Below are 13,038 nucleotides of genomic sequence, written 5' to 3'. Positions count from 1 at the left end.
CAAACTACTTCCTAAAAGTTTCTTTTTTCTTTACTGTGAGGTAAAACCATTTGTTCCATATATCTGAAAAATGTAAACACAATAAAATCAGTGCAAAACATCTGACTATGACCCCCATCATGTCCCCCTCAGTCCAGACAGCTGGAGACTGAGCAACATACCTCCACAATATTGCTTTTTTCTTATATACTACCCTAGATATCCACTACAGGATCCATGGCCAGTGGGTGGCTGGTGGCCATTGGTTTGACACAAAGTGGGCATTCTTACTATACCCATTAGAGCCTGCCTTTTGCAGCTCCAATCTGCCAACTTGCCCCATTTTAGCCAAGAGTGTCACTTCAGAGAAATCTTCTTACACTCACATCTCAGTAGGTGAGACTGGTCGCTTCAGCAGCTGCAGGGTATGAGGAAAAAGGGCAGAAGCAGGAGAAAAGGGACACACCTGAAAAGGATATACCCTATCTTCTGTCCCTCCCAGCACCTACAGGGAACTTGCAAAGATACAGTCTTCGCCACAAGGGTTCCAAGTGCAGCTGCACATATGGATACCCACCGTAGCCTGGCTTCGCTAGAAGCTACCCTTACAGAAAACTTGTATCCCAACACGAGCAGGGATCCTTCAGAGTCTTGCTCACAACTGTTCTGTAGAAACCCACCTCTGAACAGAGCACTTGGAGCAAATTCCCTGAACAGATACAGTGTGACCCCTCTGGATGCCAAAGGCCCTTCAGCAAGTTCTCACTCAAAATCTGGTATTCCACATTATCATCACTACTACAGCCCTACCTGGCACCTCTGATTATTTACAGAGAGTAGGTTGTAAATTATCCCGTGCCCCCAAAACATACCATGAAATTACCATTTTCATCACCAAAAGCTTAACATACAAAAGGGATAAGTTTATATAACAAAACAAAAAGCAGGTGCCATTCATATTACTCTTCCAGTCTATATAGGTTTTCATTAGGACAGCAGAATTCCACACTACTTCTCCAGAAATAAAGTTTGCTGTGCAACAGGACAAGACAGGATAAACAGTGAGTTACACAGGCAGGAACAGGCTCACAGACTCAGTCAAGCTGATCAGGTACTGCCAAGTGACACAGCTGAAGAGCAGATGCTACCTTCCTTTAATTTAGCAAAGCCAGCAAGGTAGCTCCATGGACCCATGCCGACATGACACAAAGCATCTGCGGGTTTTACCTCTCACTGTGGCAGCATATTAATCCACCTCTCTGAGTACCATCTGCAAAGGACACCCTCCTGTTCTGCAGGGCAAACCTACAGGTCCTCATAAACAATCACTCTTACCCAAAAATTAAAATATGCAATCGCAGATGACCATCACAATCGAGGTGTGACTGCTTTTCAACCTCTCCTCACACACCCCCAAGCTCCCATTCCTGTGTGCTGTCTTGCCACAAATTAGAGCATGTTGGCTTTAATCCCTGAGAAATGTGGACTATTATCATCGAATGGCTTGGGCTGGGAAGGCACCTTTAAAATCATCTAGTTCCACCCCCCCACCATAGGCAGGGATACCCTTCACCTGACCAGGCTGCTCAGAGCCTCATCCAACCTATACTTGAACACCTCCAGGGATGGGGCATCACAGCTTCTCTGGGAAAACTGTTTCAGTGCCTTGCCACCCTCATAGGAAAGAATTTTTCCCCTAATATCTAATTTAAACCTACTCTGTTTTAGTTTGAGCCATTCCCTCTTGTCCTACCACAACACGCTCTTGTAAAAAGTCCCTCTCCATCCTTCTTGTAGACTCCTTTCAGAGGTGGGCTTGAAGAAACCACAGTGGGTGAGGCCATGGAGGAAGGTACCACACAAATGCAAAAAGAACAGACAGGAACTAAAGGGTGAATTAGGAGGAGCAGCATCAGGATTTCTAAATTTTAAAAGATAATTATTTTTAAAAATGGGACAGTAAAGCACCTACTGCAATGTGCAGATGCAGTTCTCAAATAAGCTGTCCCTAAAATGGGCATTGGCTTTTCTATGAACAGAATAGCCCAGGAATCCCAGAAAAGAGGAATGAGTGTTGACAAAATTAGACATCTTTTTAAAAAACTTTCTTTCAACAGCATGGGCCCAAATGAAATGAACCCTGCTTTAACAACAGTACTCTCAGAATGACAAATCTCCAGCATGTCACTGCATATACAAAGTCTTTCCTGGTCTGGTACTCTACACCCCAGCACGACTTCTCCAGCACTCTCACAATCTGCACCTAAAGTGCTGTGACTAGTTTAGCTCACATAATCCTGAATCCCTGTTTCACAAAATGCTTCACGGCCTGAGACTATTTGAAGAAAATTCATGCAACTCATCCCTGAATCTATCCAGACTGGTAACAAATCCTTTGACTGCTGAAGAGAAGTAATGAAAAGGAATTTAATCTTGACATTTTTGGATTGACAGGCAAGGCCTAGAGGACTTAGTGGAACAGAGGACAGCTTTTTCCAGAGCTGCACCTAAACTGACAAAGTCTAGTTGTTATGAATGAGAGCTCAGCAAAGCTAAAGAAGCTTGTCACAGCAGAGATGGGAATCCAAATTTTAATTTGGATTCGACTAAGGAATGTCGACTAAGGAATGTCGAGGCTGGTGTAAAATGCTGAGCTATTTCTACCTTTGTGTCCCTATGACTGGCCTCACACTACCGTGGGTGTAATTACATAAGATACACAATCCTTTAGTGGAAAGTGGAATTATTTAAGGAAAACAGCTGGCAAATTTAGAGCTAAGTAGGAGCACAGAAACGTCAATGCCGAACCAAGAGCGTGTCAAACATGACCCAGATACCTAATTAGAAGTTATACTCAAATCTAACTTGCACAGGGCTCCAGAAGCAGGCTGACTACAGTAGAGAGGCTGCAAGAGGCACGCTCTTGATCTTTATTCCCCTGATTGCATTAGATACTGTTCAGATCTCTCCCCCATCTTCCCTAACTTTAATGTCACAACCCTTACAAATTTGGCAGGAATGGGGAGGGTAGAGCACTATTACAGAATAATAATGCCACAAGCCTCAGGAAGCCATCAAGTCTGCCAGAGAACTTCCCCAGCACAGAGAGGAGGGAGCTCAAGGCTTCACGTCTATTCCCAGCAGACCTGCTTTGAGCCAGCACCCAGCCATGGGGATTCCTGAGCTGTGAGGGGGATGCTCTCCCTCTATGATGCTGGCTGCAGTAACATCTCTGCCTCAGGCACCTCAGCCTAATGGGCTGAGCAGGGAGCAAATGAGCAGGAAGTCATTGACAGAGATGGTGCCCAGACATGCTAACATACTACAGGAATATCCCACAGCTGGCATAAACAGATCCAAAATATCCCCAGAACACCTAGAGGATAACTTCATGATACAGGTATGTGGAGGCCCTGGAGGGTATCCCCTAAGTTAGGGAGACACAAGAAGCTTCCCTCAAAAAGCTGTTAAGACCCCATTAGCTCCTTCCCCTATTCCTGTTTCTGTTCCTATGTCCCTGAGCCACTCCCTCCCTATTTCCCTATTGGCCATGATCTTTGTACTGCCCAAGGGCACAGTTCAGCCCCTACCTCTGGGGACAGAGAGAAACCTGGAACCTTGACATGTGGGTTCTCTGGGACTCTGAACACCTCACCGTGCGGCTGGATTAAACATCTGTGGATACCATGCAAAGGCCCTTTTTGCTTTTTTACCCTGGATTTACTAGCAGCAATTCCAGCCGCAACACAGGTAACTAAGGGTGACAACTAAGAAAGATGCCTTCCTTGATCTGTTGCTCATCAACAACTATAATTTCCTTGCATAACAAGGTAATCCACCTAGTTGATCAAAGGAAGCCAGTTGATGTAATCTTTATGGATTTCAGTAAAGCTTTTGATATGCTCTCTCCCAGCATGCTTCTGGACAAAATGTCCAGCACCCAGCAGGAAAAACACATCAAGTGATGGGTAAGCAACTGAATCGCGGGTCAGGTGTGAAGGGTGATAATGAATGGGGTGACATCAGACTGGTGATCACTAGTGGGTTCCCCAGGGCTCCATTTTATGGCCAATTCTTGTCAATATCTTCAAAAATTACTTGGATGCAGGACTGGAAGGCATACTGAGTAAGTTAACTGGGAGGAGTTGTTGACTTCCTTGAAGACAGAGAGGTCCTACAGAGAGACCAGGACAAATCACAGGGCTGTGCAATCACCAAATGGATGAAGTTTTAACAAAGACAAGTGCTGGATTCTGCATCTAGGATGGGACAACCCTGGATGTACAGACAGACTGGGTAACGAGAGGCTGAAGTGTCAAAGACTTAATGCTCTTTGGAGCTCTGAAATCAACTCTTCCTACTTAAAAAACCAAAAAACACAAAACCAAACTCTAATGTACTGCCCATGTAGCAATGACGTAAACAATCAACATGAGATCCTACAGTGCAAAATTATAAATCATATTTTAAAATATTTAGTCTTCAGATTCTGGTTTGTTTTTTTTTTTTTTTTGCTTGACAAAAGAAATAAGCTTTGATGAATATGCCATGGTCCAATTCATTAGCTTCAGTAAGGATAGCCTTCTGATCAAAATTTGATCAGAACATAGTAACTTTTATTTTCTATGGCTACTACTGCTTCCTTAGAAAGTGCACCTGTCACTGGCTCTCTCATAGGAGAAAAAACATACACAGCATTCAACAAAACCCTGGACATTTGGCAGATCTCATTCGTTAAAAAGTGTGGTTTCCCATCAGTCCAACCTATTCAGGAAATAGGAATGAAACTTTCTGAATAGTTAGGGCAAAAGTAAAACATCATGAAAGGAAAACTCAGAAATTATTCACTTAGTGATTTTGACAACCATTTTGGTATCAGCCAGCAAGCAATTGAGTTTACAAACAAACAATGAAAACACTGGAAGATGATTTACCCACAATAAAATAGTTTCAAAACTAACAGAATTTCTATGCAATACCACTCAGCCCCCTACAATAATTGGATGTAAAACCTTCCACTGTTAGAAACACGAGTTACTGTTCTCATCAGTCTACGCTGGTTTTTTGTCTGTGAGTATATTTAGCATGTTACATTACCAAGTTCTCGAAGTTTCCTGTCAGTTTTATTACTCATTCCTAGGTAAGAGTTAGTCTGCAGTCCTGGTCATATGGTGGAGTTATCTACATGGAGAAAATTCTTACTGTGCAAGTGACCTTGCAAGAGCTGAATCCTGAGACTCTCTTCTCGGAAAGCACCCGGCCACCAAACAGGAACTAACTGAACGAAGACCTAATTGCTTAGTTTTATTGCTCTGCAGGACCAAAATACAATTTTCTTCTCTGCATGTGGTAGTGAATCATACATCAAAAATATCCAAGCTCATCAGTTCACACCATACTCAAAACAAATCCATGGGAAGCCAGCATGCAGTTTTGAGAGATTTATCCATACAGGAAAAAAAAAAAAAAAAGCCAAAGAAAACATGCAAATGTATATATTTATATCAATGGATATGCATGGAAAGCCTGAAAGCTTTTTGTTGTCCTCTGTTTTTTTATAGAAGGCTCTAAAGCCAAATCCATGGTGCTTTCAGGTGCAAATACATAAAAGACCAAAGAGCTGTGTATTTCTGCTGGAACAGGTAGAATAAAACAAGGTATTCATCGACCATTCAGGGTATTCACACGAACCAGGCCCTACAGTTTATCCAATCTAGAATCATGCCAACCCCCTTGGCCTACAGCCTCTTGTGGAGATGTATTCTCACTGCCCAGCACAGCTTTCAGCAATAGTGATTTCTGGCTATTTATGGTAGTAAAAATAAACTGGTGGTCTGTGTAATTCTTTGTACTATTTAAAACAAAAAAGCAAAGCCAACCCTTCATTTTCACTTCACCCCCAAGAGTTACATTAATAGTAACTTCAGTGTTGTAACAGATATCAAACATACAATACTCACCTATCAAACCTAACATGTAGAAGTTATTTATGAGCCTGGATTTACAGTTATTGAAGCTAACTTCTGCATTTCTTTAAAACAACACACTGATTAAAGTCAGGAAAATTAAATCCTAGAAGAAACTCTTGGGTTTTTTTGCAAAATAAAGTTTAATTAAAATGCAAGTTGAATCTGCCCAATAAATAATACCCTAAAAATTGCATTGACTTAAAAAAGCCAAAGAATGCTAGATAACAATGAAGAGAATCTATTCATGGAATAAAGAGGCAGATGTATTCACCCAATAATATGAGTTGGTTGTTTTTCTAATGGTTGGAATGGCATTGAATTAAAACAACAGATTCAAAGTAATGGCTGTCAATCTATACTCAAAGATTTGTGCCTTGCCATTGCTATTGATTATCATTGTTCTTTCCTATATTGTTGCTTTTGCACTACCTCAAAGTAAAACTGGCTTGTCAAAGGGTCAGATCCCCACATGCTCCTCAGGGGGGATGTGGTTTCTCAGGCACAGCAGGAGCAAAGCTGCTCTGCTGTGAATCTGATGCTTTGCAGCCCACAGGAATGCTGAAGGAAGGGCAGAAACAAAGCAAGAGTGTGAAAAAACAAAACTGTGTTGGTAGATCCTTCACCACACAACACTCCCAGGTTGCTATGAAGTGAAGACAGGAGAGGCAAAGTATTGCAGCTTGAGTGCAGCCTGCTCAACACTCCCATCTAAAAAACAAATCCACAAATCCAGTTCTTATAATTAATTTCTGCTCTTTTGCTGTGTCATTCAGATCTGGAAACAACCTTCCATAATAAAGCTTTTGAAGATGAGATGAATGCAGAAAAGCATTAATCATTCATCCCTATGTATTTCTACAGACACTGAAATATTTTTTACTTTTCTTTTTAATGCTTTATTCATTCGCCACAATATTTCATCAGCTAAATGCTGTATTTCAGAATAAAACTGCAGTCAGCAACAAGACCCTTCTTAATATCTAATATTTTTTGTTATTGTAGCTGAACTACCAATTCATCTAAACACTGGAATTCAACAGGTAATTTGTCATGCAATCTGTCTCTACTCCAGCTTTTAGTCTCAACTGAAAGACTGAAAAGTCCTTCAGCAAAAAGCAAATTTTGGTAGAGAAAAAATACTAGGCAATTTTTAATAGATGTGCTTTGTTCCAGGCTCATAGCTCTCATTTGTTGCTTTCCAGTCCAGCAATTTTTATAGCCATGTTCATAAATAAGAAAAACTGTAATTTTGTGTTCTAATTTCTGCCTACATGACTGGAAGGTTGTCTTGGGTTTGCTTTCCCCTCTGACATCATCTCTGATGTCCAGAAAAAGCAGACAAGTCACTGCAGAAAGATAAAGCTGGATTGTTTGGTGATTTGGGTGATTTTTCATTGTAGTTTCCTTGGCCACAGGAATATCCATGCAGCATAATTATTTAAGTCTCTGATTTATCAGGGCTTCAGTTGACAGATGCAGAGGTTCAAATACAGCAAGGACAAGCAGGACCAGGAAGGACATTCACAATTCTAACGTATGGAAGTTAAACTTCTTATAATATTCTGGGCTTTAGCACTTAAGAAACCTCTTTATTGACTGAAATAATACTAAAGCCTCAGGATGGATTTTGTAAGTGTTTCAGTGGACTAAGGCAAATTTTAAGCAACCCCTGCTGTGATGTGCACTTGGAGGAAGAATATTTTTCATCTCAGGTGCGACTACTTTCAAGTGCTGTGATATGAAAAACCATAATTATGAAGAGTGTCCAATTTTGGTAATTTTAAGTGATAGTTAATTTAATTTAATAATTTCTGATTTATCCCACAGTGCATGCACACATTTTTATGGGATATATAATCTTCATATGATGTACAAGCATGCTTTTTTGGAGAGAAGCAGTCCTGAAGAGAATGAAGAATTATGAAGACACACATGAAAGTAGTATCAACAGCCAGCTATGAAAACCATCCTTCTTGTCCAAGCCCAGAGTAGCCGTCAAGTCACACATACCCCAATATTTGGGCTGGGTTTATGCCACACAGCACAGAAGGATCACTGCTATGGAACGAGCAGGACATAAAACGCACACATGCACTCGCCCTCAGCTGGGAAAGCACAACACAGACACAGCACTTGTGAGGAAGGTGAGCAGCTGCATGATGTGAACTGAACAGTAGCTTGGCTGCAGTAGAGGGCAGTGATACACAAACACCAGCAGTCCTCACTCTGCACAGCGCCTACAGATGCATAAACCTGTCCTTGGTTATTTCTAGCATGCAACACTTAACCACTCTTAGGCTTATTCTTAACAAAACTTGCACACTATTTACATGTGTACACTACTGCACACTATTTACATTTAGGTGTACACATGTGCAGATGCACAGAGAGATATATTGAATATCCACTGTTTAAAATGTTAATTCTGATTGCTTTATCTTATTTCTTTGATGACCACATCCTATTAATCTGCTATCCCCCTTGTCCTCTGAAATCAAATCCTTTAAGCTTTTGCTTCACAAGGTGTTGCTTTGCATCTTTACAACAGGCACAAAATTGCTACACTTCAGGGAGCTGATTTTCATCTTCTTCTCCCCCATCCTTTTTACCATTTGAAAGGTAGGAAGCTAGATGCAGTTAAGGAGAAAAAGCGAGGGAGGAGGGAGCTGAGGATGAACACAGTATAAGAGTTTGACTCCTTAACTGGGTTAATTTATCTCCTGGCATGCAAGTAGAGAGCTTAAGAGAAAGCTACAGGAAAAAAAGTAATTGCAAGGCATGCGCTACTCATATAATTGCTGACATGTCTAATGCTGTGTGATTCAGGGCAGCTTTGAAATACTAGACTTCTTATTGAGGGATGGAGGGATTACATTTCCATTGGGTGCAATTTGAAGAGATGCATAAAAGAAGGAAATGTAAGTTGTTATGAAGAAGCCCAGTCTTGACTTGAATTAGTTTAAATGCAACTTGCTCAAAACAATTGATTTTTTATGAGAAATAAATGGATTTGTATGCCCAACCAACTTGTATTTGGCAAGCCAGTTTCCACCAAGCAATTGCTAAACTGTTGAATTTACTGTGCAGCATCTGCTCTTTAGAAATGTGGAAAACCATAAAAAATTATACAGTATGAACATATAAACATATGTCAATTTTAACCCATAAGCATGTTCTTTATATCCTTCACAAATCTGTAAACACCCAGTATTAGTTTGGATATTGATTTAAATTTTGGAAGATTTTTTTGTTTGTCTGTTAGTGCCTTTTGTTTGCTTGTTTTAACTAAATAGACTAATTCATGCTTACCAGAAGATTGAACTTGGTTTAGATTTGGGACTATCTGCATCTATTAACTGCCAGAAACAGGGTCAGTATCACTTTTCAAGTGTCCTAGTTTTCAAAGCAGAACTACAGAGGAAAGACAGAATATCTAGAACAAAACTACCCAAATGCTGAGGGAAATCTGTATGAGACTCAGTCCTGCAGTGAAAGCCCTGTGTTAAGGTGATGCAAGCAGCTGGACAGACAGCCTGGGAAAGCCAAATCTATTGGTATTGGAGGCTTTAATCCCAATGACAGTTTCAGTAAGGCACCAAGGCAAGTTCTACCCCTGAAAAGAAGCATTAAGAAAGCAAACATTCTGGCCAAGAACTCAGCCTTGCAGCTTGCTCTCCAGGCTGAAAAGAAAGCATTAAGAAAGCAAACATTCTGGCCAAGAACTCAGCCTTGCAGCCTGCTCTCCAGGCCCTGCTAGGTGATGGGTGCTGGCTCTTGCCACCATTGCCAGTCCTGGGCCTCCTCCCCATGCCACAACAATCTTTTTTTTGCCCAGTTCACCTGAACAGGGGCCTTGCAAACTCTGGACATGAGGAACTTATTTCTCCCTTGGGCCTGTGGCTGCTGTATCTGGATGAGAGATGTGCTTGACCTCCTCTGAAGGGAAAAGGCAACAAACACCCTAAGACTGGCCCCAAGGGAGCTAATTTCTCAATGGGTGTATAAAGTTCTCCATCAGAACTTGACTGTTTTGAACTACATAATCAGGGAACATTTTCAATAATAAAGTCTCTCTTTCACAACACCGTGGGATTTCCATGCTCCAGCCAAATGCATTTTCTTTGAGTAAGTGACATTCTGGTGTGATCTGGGACGACTCCATGGGCACTTGCCAAGACACATGCTGGCTTCTTCAGACAGAGACACATAGCAGTTTAAACTTGGTTTAGCTCATGAGTCTCTAGTAGCGACAGGCCATCTGGCACATTTCACTGAAACTGGCACTTTCTGCTGAGAGAGGTCCAGGGCTTATGTAAGACAGACATGGCAGGACAGGAGTGAAATGCACTGGCAGGGCTGTGTGCACTAAGCTTTCATGGCAGTGCTCAATCCAAGCCAGTACAGCAAAGACATAACTCATCATTCCACCTGCAGCCACGGAGGCAGCGCTGGGAGCAGAGCAGGAAGACAAGTGAGTGCTGGGGTAAGGCTCAGGAGCAGTGCAGGAGCAAGGGAGCGGCCATGGGACTGCTGCTGGGAGGAGGTATCATTCAAAATGGAGCTGTGGGGACAGCCACGCTTGAAGTCAGGGGGTATGGATCAGAATGAAGCTGTATTGAAACCTCTTGGGAGGAGGGGAGACTAATGCACAGATTTTAGACTGCATGTCTCCCTTGGATTATGGTAGCAAAGATGCTGATACACAGGATCAGACAGTACACAAAACAGGTGAATCTGCAATGAGGTTGGGAATGTGGGGCAAACTGAGAAGCCTGAAGGAAGCTCTTTGTACTGGAAAGCTCTGCTGTTGCAGCACTGACTTCCTTCTGACTTGTTTTGGCAATGTTGTATAAGACCAAGTCTGAACCAGTGGAAGAAAGATGTATATGTGTTTGGTCTTTCTGCCAAAAATGTGGTTAGTTTTAAGATGCAATTATATGAAAATCAAAAAGATAAGAAAGCCAGGTTAGTATAAAGAAGATAAGAAAGCCAGATTGTTGCTGGTTAGTATAATGAGATGTTCCTACAAGAGTCTGATAACTGGGAAAATAGAATTAACAACCCATCTAAAGAAACAAAAGCTTTACTGACAAAAAAATTTCTCACTAGAAGAGAAACGTGCAACTCCATTTATTGCAGCAGCTGCCATTGCATGCATTGGCTGACAACCCATTCCGGGCATGGATCACAGCACTACTCAAAATCTGCTCTCAGGCATTCTTTTCTATATTCCATACTCTAAACTGAACACTGGACAATGTATGACACATGCAACCAGGTGCCACACAGACTGGTGCCATCCTACTTTCATTCTCTATGTCTTGCCCTTAAAAGTGAAGACCTAACTAAGAAGATAACGGTATGATGTGTCCTCCTTTGACCTGCTGTGAGCCAAAAGACTGGGAAGAGGATGTATAATTCTACTTCCAGAGCAGATTGAAATGTGTATTTGGCACAGCATTCCCAGACAAACTCATCATACATTCAAAAAAAAAAGTTTTTTCATCCTTTTTCCCAGACTTCTGTTGTCAAGAGAGGACCATTATTGATAACTCCCTGAGGCTTCTTCTCCTTGTGTTACCCAATACCTCATTCACACCTAAGGCATCAGGACAGATAAAAGCAAAACAGAGACAAGCAGTTCTTTCCCTGGTATTCAAACTTTAAATCAAACACCCACTTCACTGTACTATAAACAGAGCTGCCTGTTTGGAGCACTGAGGCACTCCTGTAATATTTCTTCTCCTTTAAGATTTTATATTTCTCCTGTGAGAAGCAATTACAATAGAAGTGTCAAGCAAAAATAAATCCCTGTTAATCACAGTCTCTGTGAGCCTGCCAAGTAAATCACATCTCAGTGTTGCTGTTCCATTTTTCAGCTAGAAATAAAAAGTGTGTGAGAATGCCATGGTCTAGAATTGAGTTCTTCCCAAGAGGAAGTACAAAATTTTTGAAAATACAAGTTCTTCTCCTGTGTTCTTGACATTGCGTGGAATCAGACAAGCACTAAAACTGAGTATCCACTGACTGTAAGAGTAATTCAGGTTGGGAAGAATCTCTGAAGGTTGGCTAGTCCAACCTTCACACAAAGCAAGGCCAAATGAAGTTAGATCAGACTGTTCAGCTCTGCTGGGCCCAGGGGTTTCTGAACAGCTGGTTCCACAGCTCCTCCAGAACACTGGGCCCATGCTCACCTGCTCTGACCATAAACAACTTTCTTCCTATATGTAAATCTAGTTAGGATTTCTTTCCCTGCAACTTGTGTAGATTGTCTTTGGTACTTTCAACATGCACTCCTGAGAAAGGATCTGACCCTGTCTTTGCAGCCTCACATTCCCTTCAGCTTTTCCTTCCCTAGACTGAACAACCCAGTGTCCTCAACTTCCATTCAAATGTAGGTGCTCCTGCCTCTTCACCTATCACACTCAGTCACTGATAACATACATACTTTGCTTTTGGTTTTGGTCTACAAATAGGCAAGTATATGCATCTGAAAGGAAAAATAACAAATGGAGAAAATTCTGGGCTCCCCACGAGGCTGTTATTTTCCCATACTTTTCAAACTCAGAGGCTTCATGAACTGTCTGTGCATCACAAGGGAGCTTCCTTCAGTCACCTGAAGGCAATGGTACCAAGCTTGTTCCTCTCCAAATATTAGAATTTCTATGGGCTTTGGAGAGAGGTTTTGTTCTTACTTTATCTTCATCTTTTCACAATTCTCTGTGTTGTGAAAACCAGCCATTTCAAGAGGATGTAATTGCAGCTGCTGTTCCAGAACTGAGTGCAAGGGAGCAGTTTCCATCATGCCAGAGAACTGCTAACCATGGTTTAGAAATGCTGTGATGCCTCCTATTTCCTTTTGAGTAACACACGGTGTCTTGGTGACTAGACTGATTACCTTTTTAATGCTATGAATTTTAACCAGAAAATCAGAAACCTCTTTTAGCTGAGTCAATCTTAAGAAATCCAGTCTGTGTATTGCAGACTTGAGCTTATGGAAGTGAGTTTTCTAATCAGATAAATGGTTATTTTCCCCAGGAACCTTCAGGAACACTACTACTGAATCAGTGAAAACAGGTACAAGAAACCC

At 41.5% G+C, this 13,038-nt stretch overlaps 1 protein-coding gene across 4 annotated transcripts in view; it reads right to left on the bottom strand.

The window, feature by feature from the left end:
* RGS6 (regulator of G protein signaling 6) overlaps nt 1-13,038 on the bottom strand; it is a 258,147-nt gene that overhangs the window by 88,062 nt on the left and 157,047 nt on the right. The window lies entirely within an intron of this gene.

The sequence above is a fragment of the Vidua macroura genome, chromosome 6 (genome assembly GCF_024509145.1).
Source record: "Vidua macroura isolate BioBank_ID:100142 chromosome 6, ASM2450914v1, whole genome shotgun sequence".
In the NCBI taxonomy this organism is placed as follows: Eukaryota; Metazoa; Chordata; class Aves; order Passeriformes; family Viduidae; genus Vidua; species Vidua macroura.
Note: the sequence above shows the minus strand (reverse complement) of the source record. Positions and strands in the feature narration are given on the sequence as shown.